This window comes from Macaca mulatta, chromosome 5 (genome assembly GCF_049350105.2).
Source record: "Macaca mulatta isolate MMU2019108-1 chromosome 5, T2T-MMU8v2.0, whole genome shotgun sequence".
NCBI lineage: Eukaryota > Metazoa > Chordata > Mammalia > Primates > Cercopithecidae > Macaca > Macaca mulatta.
The window spans coordinates 17,186,695-17,196,987 of record NC_133410.1 but is presented as its reverse complement, the minus strand read 5'-3'; the positions used below and the strand labels follow the sequence as shown (position 1 = coordinate 17,196,987).

Genomic DNA, 10,293 nt, shown 5'->3' with positions numbered 1-10,293 from the left:
CTCAAGAGTCCTTTAATACAGCTTTAAAAATTATTTCAAGGTGGAAAAGCTTTTTCATTTTGTGCTTTTGTTATTAATTACTATATAACTATATTGTGCTAATATTATCAGATTTTTTTCTTCTTTTTGGAATTGTGGTCTAATATATAGTCAATTTTATAATGGTTTCAAAGAAATTTGAAATGAAGATATTCTCTGTTATCAGGGTACAGAGTTTGATGCATGTCCCAACAGAGGTACCTTATTAATTACATTTTGTGGGTTACCTATATACTTATTTTTAACTTCTTGATCTTACACATCTTTCATAGAAAAATGAAATAAAGCTATTGCTAATGTGTTTTGTCTATTTTCTATTAATTACATCTATTCCCTTCTTCATGAAATTGTGTTATCTGGTACATAGAAAATGATTTTAATTGTATCTTCATTGTGAATTTTATTCTTCAACATTATATAACTGTATTAGTCAGAGTTCTCCAGAGAAATAGAATCAATTAGATATGCATATAGGGAAAGAGATTTATTGCAAAAGACTGGTTCATAAGACATGAAGGTGGAGAAGTCCCACAGTCTGCTGCCTGCAAGCTGGAAGCCCAGGTGTTGTCGTTGCAGTCTAAGCACAAAGACGTGAGGACCAGGGGCACCAGTGGTATGAGGCCTAGTCTTAGTCCAAATGTTTCACAACCAGGAGCACCAGTGTCAAAGGGCAGATAAATATGGTCAGCCCAGCTGAAGAAGAGAGTGCAAATTCACTCTTCAGACCCTCAGTGGGTTAGATGATGCCAATTCACATGGCGAAGGCAATCTTCTTGATTCAATCTACTGATTCCAATGCTGATCTCTTCTGGATGTACCCTCACAGGTACATCCGCAAATAGTTTTTTACCAGCTATCTGGGCCCAGTCAAGTTGACATACAAAATTAACCATCACAATAACTGTTATATTTTCATGGTAAATTGAATGATATTTTTTTCTCATTTAATGTTTTTATGTCTAAATTTTTTGATATACATTTCAGATTCCTGCTTACTGTTTTTAGTTTTCACTTGCATATATACATTTGCTTATGCTTTTATTTTTAACATTTCTAAACTAATTTAGGTATGTCTTTCAGATTCAGCACAGAATTGGGTTTTGTTTAGTGATCCAAAATGAACATCTGTTTTTCTTTTAATTACATTTATAATTATTGATTTACTACAATTGATGTTTTATTTTAGTTCTATCATGTTACAAGTAGAAGGAGGGATGGATAGATAGATAGAAGCTATGTGGCCTCTTACTTTCCTTTTATAGTAATTCTTCTGATATTTCAAAAGGTTTGTATTTTGTTTCAATGGTTACCCTCAATCAGTGTTAGGGTCTTCAATACCACCCCCAGTTTCAATGACACATGAGAAAAACTCAAAGGACACAGCATATAGTTGTACTCACAGCTGTAATTTATTATAGTGAAAGGATATGTACAAAATCAGCAAAGAAAAAAGATGCATGAGGCGAAGTCTAGAGAAAAGCAAGTACAACCATAGAAGATTCTTCTCCCAATGGAGTTAAATAGGACACACTTCATTCCTCTAACAGCAAGTTGTAATGGCATGTGTGAAATGTTGTCTACCAGAAAAGCTAACTCACTAAAGCCTCCATGCCCAAGAGCCCAAGATTTTTGCAGGGGCGGATCACACTTTCTGCCTAGCACATACCAAAACTTCAGACTTTCAAAAGGAAAGCAGTTGTTCAGTACAAACCATGTTTGCACAAACACTTTAGGCACCATAAGCCTTTTTATTAGCTCTGAACGGTGGGAATGCTTCCCAAATTCAAGTTCCCAGATGCAGGCCAAGGACCAACCTTTCTAGCAGGATTTTTAAAGGAGGGTAGTCTCAGGCCTCTTCTCAGCCATTTTTGTAGCTATATTTTTACATTGTCAGAGCTCATGCTATTAACGTGTCACATTGACACCCTTGTTTTACCTACGATTTTGTCTTAGAACCATAGTTAAATGTGTTTAACGCTTATCTGTTTTGCTGGAGTTTCCTTTATCATCTCTTAATAGAGCAGAGTTTATCCTCTAATAGATTCTTTTAAGAAGGGATTATATGAACAATCTGCCCTCAGTTTTCACATGTTCAAACTGCATACTTGAAAGACAACGTATTGGTCATGGTTCTCCAGAAAGACAGACCAATAAGATATATGTATATATAAAAGAGAGTTTATTAGGGAGAATTCGCTCATGCAATCGCAAGGCAAAGTCCGCTGATAAGCCTGCAAGCTGGAGAAGAGAGAAGCCAGGAATGGCTAAATCCAAGTCTGAAAGCCTCAAAACCAGGGAAGCCAAAAGCAACAGTGCAGCCTTTAGTCTGCGGCCAAAGGTCCAAGAGCCCCAGCAAGCTGCTGGCATGAGTCCCAGAGTCCAAAGGTCAAAGAACCTGGAGCCTGATGTCCAAGGGCAGGAGGAGCAGAAGCAAGCAGCCAGCATGGGAAGAAGAACGCCAGAAGACTCGGCAGACAAGGTATCCCACCTTCTTCCACCTGCTTTTTCTAGCCACACTGGCTGGAAGGCAAGTGGATGGTGCCCACCCACAAAGAAAGGTGGGTTCTCCTCTCCGAGTCCACTGACTCAAACATCAGTCTCCTCTGCAACAACCTCACAGACACACTCAGAAACAATACTTCACTAGCCATTTAGGCATCCTTCAATCCAGTCAAGTTGACTGCTAATATTAACCATCACAGACAGCTAGACTGAATATAAAATTCTTGAGTCACACTTACTTCCTTGAATAACTTCTAGGTGTTGCTCCACTGTCATCTGAAATTCAGTGTTGCAGTGGAGGAGTCTGACTGCTTGATTTTCTTTCACTTATAGATGACACAATCGTTTTGTGTCATATAGATTCTTTATCTTTATAGCCTATTCTGCTGCATCTTGGCATTGACCACTCTGGGTCACTTTTCCATGGAATTTAGTGCATTCTTTCAATACATAACTTCAGATTTTCCTTTTTTTTCAAGAGACTTTTTATAATTATATTTTATTATTGTTCCATTACATTATTTTGGGTGTTTTCCTTCAGAAACTCCAATTCTGCATATAGTGGATCTCCTTTGTCTTTATTCTATCTCTTTCTTTTCTCTCTAATTATTTTTTCTATTTATACTTCATTGTTTTTCTTACTTATTTTTCCTGTGCCTTTTACTGTGCTTCCTAAGATGTCTGTTCTCTCTCATGCTCCTTGTAATTTAGTATTAACATCTACGTAATTTTTTTCCGGTTCTTTCTTGAAATATACCACTCTTTGATTCAACTCTTTGGACGGTCTGGCTCATGCCTTCTGTTGACTGCTCAACTTCTCCCTGATTGATTTGATTTCTACTTCATGGTATTCCTTCACAGCTGCAATTTCCACATTAATTTTTTTAATTCACATTGAAATTTTGGATTGTAAAACTTTTATCTGCTTTAGGGTGACATTTTAATGAGTTTTCTTATTAAATTTTGAGTGATCTTTTGCACACTTTTTAAACTATTTTTGTCTATATTTTTACTCCATTTTTTCGTGTCTAAATGAGTTGGAATTTCTTGGGCCAGTTATTAGTAAGAGGGTCAGTAGATCATTCTCTAGGATTCTTTGTTCAACAGCTCTCCCCAATATTGTTAAAATAGTAGTAGGCTATTTATTTATAATACAACCCACATCTCTTGGAATTTCTTGGGCCAGTTGGAATTTCTTGGGCCAGTTATTAGTAAGAGAGTCAGTAGATCATTCTCTAGGATTCTTTGTTCAACAGCTCTCCCCAATATTGTTAAAATAGTAGTAGGCTATTTATTTATAATACAACCCACATCTCCTTTGCCTCTTAGCACCTGATTCAGAAGAGCTTCTACTCCCAGCTCTAATTTCCCTTGGTCTTCTTCTTGTCACTATTTTAAGGGGTATACCTCCTGCCTTTCAAAGTGTTCACTTTTTTCTGGAACATGGAATTTTCTAAAACAACTCGGTCACCTCTTGATTTTCCCTGATTGCTCTACAACTTTTTACCCACCTTCCTTAGCAATTGCACCCTGTTGTACCTCAGTCCAACTCACAGCACAGTCCAGAGAAGGGCCCACTCCTTCTGGGAGTAAATATTTTGAGTATTTTCTTCTGATTTCTAAGCTCTGCCACTGATAGGCCCCTTCCCTGCTCTCCCATTCTTCATCCCACCTTCAGCTCTGAGAAGCCCCATCATTCCCATGAAGTTAATGCTGATTTAATTTGCTTGGGCTACAATAATACAAAACTTAGAGTTTGTAGATTCTCTCTGTTTCCTCACATTGATGAGACTCTAATGTGAGGACAGTTTTTTTCTATTCTTCGTGTATGTGATTTCCAAAGAAGTGGAAAGATTTGGAACTAAGCTACCACTATGCACTATGCTCTTATAATATTCACTTCAATGATTTATTTATTTCTGCTAAAATTGTGGGTGCATGAAGAATTGCCAATCCTACTGATAATAAAACTGCTGATCATAAAGTAAGCCTATGCCTTGCATTTATGCTTATAAAATTTCCAAAGTATTTTAATAATTTCTCTGGGATGTCTTCTATTTCTAATGTATTTCTTAATGACCTCTGATCTGAAGTGTTGACTCGGTAAACATTTTTTATCTGAGCAATGTATAGTGGAATCATAATACCATCTTTCATAGGATAATGCATGGTACTAAAAGCCCAGCTAATAGTGCAATTCCCCCATTTAATTATCTCCTCTGGCATAATATAACCTACTCTCAATTATTATACTCATAATTGTCATGAGACACTCTGTCTCTGGATATGTGAATAGTACAATTTGAACAAAGGACAGAGAGTCAGAGTACAACTTAGAATGACTTTCTCACTATTTACCAAAGATATTACTGTTACAAAAAGTGCTCCACTTCACACAGATTATTTTTCCTGCAATAGCCAAGGCAGTTTTTGAGGAAAGTATTTCAGACCATCATCTACAAATGGTTTAAAAAACTATCCAAGGAGGTAATATAAGCCTGGATTTGAATCCCAGTATCTCTGCTTAGCGTCTCCTATGACTTCTCAAAGCTTCATTTTCTTCAAACGTATACAACCTACATGTCCACCTTTATTACCGTGTGCACACAGTGATGTCACTCTTTTAATGTCCTAATTTGTACATCTCAAATTCCATCCTGTGAATCTCAGTCCATACTCCTTCTAGGCACTCCTTGGATTACAAGTGCTGCTTTCTCTGTCCATAGCAATAGTCCCACTGCCAAAGAATGTCATCAGCCCATGAAAAGGACCTCTTCCCTCATCCTGATTATCCATATGGTATAGACACTAAACCCATGCATGCTGGGAAATTCCAACCAAACTTCCAATAACTGTCTTCATTGCTGCCTCCTGTAACAGTTCCTTGAGGATTGGGATTAAGAGAAATTCTAGCTAGCATCAATGATGTGTTGAGTCCAGAACCAGCCTTCCCCTTTCCAATCACTCCAATCATAAGCAGACTTTTCTCTTAACTCACAAGGCACCTCTTATTGTAATTATTATTGCTATCATTATGGTGAGTTCATCATAAGCATGTTATAAACATTTATTGGATATATGGATGAATGGGTAGATGATTAGAGAGCAGCTTCCCCCTAAAGTTGTGAAAATTAAATGAAGAAATGCATGGAAAGTGACTGGCACAAAGTAACATGTGACCTAAAAAAATACATATATGTATTAATTCCCTGTCATTTCTGATGGCAAACATTAAGTCTCATAAAATCTTTAATACATATTTTAAAACATTATTTTAAAAGCAGCAAACATCTACTTTTGAAAGAAAAGAGTTAATCCCTCAATGTTAGCAGTCACAGATATAAATTGGCAATTAAACTTTCTTTCACTACCAACATCCTTGAAGCTGTACCTTCCAATCACATAAAACACTACACAGACAATGAATCCATAGACCTTGCTTCCTCAACCTAAACTACTGCAAAGAAACATTTTTAGTCCTTTTGATAGAGGCCTTGTTTTCATGCTGCAGCTTGGGAAAAAATGAGAAAATAAGGCAAGGCAGCAACATAGCCAGAGGAAAACAAAGCAGAAATTCTCTGAAAAAATTATTTTCCCCTTTTGTGTAAGTGACAGTGCACAAGATCTTTGCCACACTAATTTTCATAGCTTTCAGAATAATCATGAATTTCATCCATAGTTCCATAGACCTTTATTATACTTCTTTGAAAACAATTTCTTTAATAAACCATTTGTTTCATATTATTATCACAGATACAGCTCTTGACTCTGACTCTGAACTAATGTGAATCATTTTATAACCACTTTACTCCCAGGTTTTCCAATATAAACAATGTTCTTCAAGGTTTTCTCTTATTCTTCACAGTCTCCAGAGATCCATAACAGCAGTGACACTTTGTAGAAATAAAATATATATTTATAGAATTAATGAAACTTGATACCACCTATGTATTATTTCAGTTAATGGAGCCACATAACTATTGCTGAATAAGTTACAGAGCCTGTGATTGTTTTCTCCTAAGTGGAACTTATAATAATCACTGTTAAATAAGGAGCACTCTAGAGTTGGGAGTTATCATGGAGGTACAAAATTTGGGGAAACTGCAATTTTTTAAAATTAGAAAGTATAGGTTTGAATAAAGAGAAGAGAATTTAACACACCCTGCATTTCCTTCCCCATGAGGTCTATGTAAATATCAATGCAGCAAGTCCCTTCATTAGACTGTTGACGCATAAGAAGTAGCCACACAACCCTGATATGCATGTCAAGTTAGTTACTAATTGTCCTTTCAGGTCCATAGAAGCCAGACCACTCTCTTGAGGTAGGGGATGAGGACTTCTCTGCGGGAAATGCATCATTCCTCTCAATCATCCCATGAGGTTAGTCCTGAGCCAGAAAGCAGAATCAGAAGACAGGGAAAAGGCAAGCCTGGTTCCTCTCCGTAGAGCTAAAACCAACGGGACAAAGACTCTGAGCTCCAGAGAGGCATGGAATGCATCAGGTACTGCATCTCTTAGCCACATAAAACCATGCTAAGACCAAGTGGCTCTATGAAGACTGGGTTTTGTGGCAGTCACAGCAGGAGCCCCATATATAAAGAATGATGGTCTGGGGTTACCAAGTTCTCTGACTTCAAAAGAGTGGGAGAGGCTGGATTCTGGCTGCATTCATGAATGACAAAAACAACCAGAAATGACCAATTAGACACCTGTAAGCCCAGGGATTATGAAGCGAATCAATACAGACTGTAAGGCAAGACTGACTGCACGCTCTGCTAACTTATGGGTCTGTGGGAATTCAAAATGGTTACATTTTTTATCTCCAGGTAGATAGTGTGAAAACAATGTTGCATTTTAGAATATCAGACATTTGTATCCCATCCTGAGCACAGTATCAGTTATTCTTGAAGAGCAGAATTAAATGGAACCTCAAAAGTTATTCTTGAAGTCTTATATTAAAGAATTCCCTGTCATGGGGAATGTTGAGAGAGTGGAACCCTGATGTAAATTCTACAGACACAAAATGGAGAAAGTAAAATTATCTTAATTTTTAAAAATTTAAGCATAAACATTTTTAAATTTCAAAATCTTGGAATATTCTTACATGTATTTATATAAGGACCCTGCTACTTTCACTGACTAGAAATACAGCATTTCAAAAATAAAATTTTCATAAAATCATAGAATCTAAGAGTTGGAAGGAACTTCTGAGGACATCAGGGCTGTCCTCAGACAGCCTGATGAGGGAAGGACAACTTCCCCTCATAACAATTCAGATTCCCCGCTAAACATCCCAAACCACAAGAACACAACAAAATGTACCCTTGGATAGTACTGATGATCTGTGTCTAATGAATCCATCTTCTACAATTGCCTGCTAAACACATATATTCTCAAGCAAGACAGGCTATCACTTTGGGATTAATAGGAGCACCACGTAGTTATAACTCAAACTCATTACAAGAACTAATGAATAGGCTCCTTTACCAGTTACTTCCTAGTAAAGAAAAAATATTAAACATGTGCCTAGAAGTCAAATTCATCCTAAAGAAGATAAAATAATATTTCTGCTCTGTGGCAGGGGATGTTGCCATGGGAGAAATTGCTCATATAGTGGCAGAGGGCAAAGGGGGTATCTCTGATCCTTCTTCACAATTTTGCTGTAAACCTAAAACTTCTCTTAAAAAATAAAGCCTTTTTTAAAAAAAACAATAACATTTCCAAGACAAAAAAAATTAAAAAGTAAAGCTTCTGAATCTGAAGGCTTAGGAACTAGCATTTGTTTGTGGGAGTAGGGCGCAGCCTCCATTCAAATTCAGAATGAACTTTGGAGTATAATGTTGATGGATACACACAACAAAGTTATTTTCCTAGCTCCTACAGCTTAACTTTTTTTCTGAACTATAGAATATTTTAAAATCTACAATAAATGCATCTATAGATGTGGTGGTATGGCATTATGTTAATTTGGTTATAAATCTTATGCGAAAATCTTATGCGAAAATAAGAAGTGGGAGGGGGTTGGTCATGAATACTTTGGTTTGTCTTATTCTCTGCACTGTAGGGTAATGTCTCAATAAGGATTTGAAATTTTTGAAAGGAGCTTTTAAGTACTCACATAGTGCTGGCCCTATTTCACATACAGAAAGGGGCACACAAGACATGCAGATGGCTTTTAATTATGCACTGCTCCTGTTTACACCATTTGGGGCTGGCTTATGGGTCTTTCTCCTCTGTCAGAAAGGACCAATTCACAGTATTTGGATCTTCAATGGATTGCATTTAAAGCACTGCAATTCTTTAAGCTGCCGATATATTGTTAGGGCAATGCTAGGAAATGGAAATTTCTCTGCTGCATGGGATGTATTAGAAGGTGTTACTAGAATTGCCTTAGAAAAAGTGATGTTGTCTAGGCTGTCCTGTAACATTGTCCTGCACTGTCTAATTAGAAAACTTTTTTTTCTAATGAGGATTGTTCTATGAGGATTGTTCCCAACAGCATGTTGAAATTTAAGATGTTTGGTATAGCTTCCAAAGCAAAACGTGTATTTTTAAGGGACAGAGGTTTTCAAAATTTCCATAACAAGCGAGACACATTTTGAGTGTTTTGACAAGACTGCCATCACAGATATTACTAGAACTCTGTTCAATACATAAAATGGTTTTTTAGCCGCATAAAAGTACAGAAAAAATAAATGCTAAATCCCTTAAGAAAAATGTGCTCAGCAATTTTAAGGAGTTAACAAGATAGAGTTCCTTGGGGAAAATATGACAATCCTCTTTTTGTGGCAATTATTTGCCTTTGTAGTAAAGCCCTGCATTATCTAAAGCCACCAACTAAAAGATAAGAAATGAAGAAGTGGTGAGCTACAAAATGCAAAATATTTAATAAAATATATGTTAGAAATATATTTAAATAATAAACCTTAGCACTTGTCAGAAAAGAAGGTGGGGAGAATGGAGGAAAAATTACTCAGGTTTCTAAGTTCAGCCAACAAGACGTCTTACTAGAGGTCATGGGAAGAAGTTAACTCATGAAAAAAAAAAAATCAACAGAAAACAGAAAGTATTTTAAAAACTAATCATCAGACATCTACAAAAGGCCAGGTTTTATGAAAGAAGAGAAAGATTTTAGGCACTCTTGACACTTCTGAGAAGACCGGATAGCCAGGGCCCCACACCAGTTTGTACACCAACATTTTTGGAGAGACAAAAATTTGAAGTGGCTGAAATGAATGATGATGATAAAGATAATAAAATAGTTTTCAAACAGCCCATATCCTGTATAAAAGAAGAAATACAAGGGGCTCAAACACCTACACATTCATGGAAAAAAGAAGAAAAAGCAATGAGTGATTTTCGATGTATTACATGTAATATTTCTTCTGAAAAATATAATATTTTTATGAGAAAAAAATCAGAGAAAAGGAAGATTTGAACTCATCTTACAGCTTTTATGGAGCATATTGAAGCCAAAGATCTGGAAGTATGTGGAAAAGATGTACGTAGTATAAAGAATTACATGAATTATGTTATTAGAAAAATGTAAAGGGGCTCTCTATTGGAATTATTATAGCTGCTTAGCTTGTCACTTTTCTCAGCCATTAACCCTCCAAAATGAATGTGAATATTTTACTCTCCTTAGAGCTCTATCCCATCTATGTATAGTATCATCCCTGAAAAACTCAGTGGAGCAGAGACTTACTCTTTTTTGAGAATCTCAGACTTTGACATCAGGAGGATGGTTCCTAT

General features: G+C 36.4%; 1 long non-coding RNA gene across 1 annotated transcript; it reads left to right on the top strand.

The window, feature by feature from the left end:
• The first annotated feature begins 2,291 nt into the window (after window positions 1-2,291).
• On the top strand, window positions 2,292-8,481 carry LOC144340896 (uncharacterized). The gene is made up of 2 exons (XR_013417439.1): window positions 2,292-2,597; window positions 6,835-8,481. It is a non-coding gene; the product is annotated as an uncharacterized LOC144340896 (long non-coding RNA).
• Window positions 8,482-10,293: the final 1,812 nt, after the last annotated feature.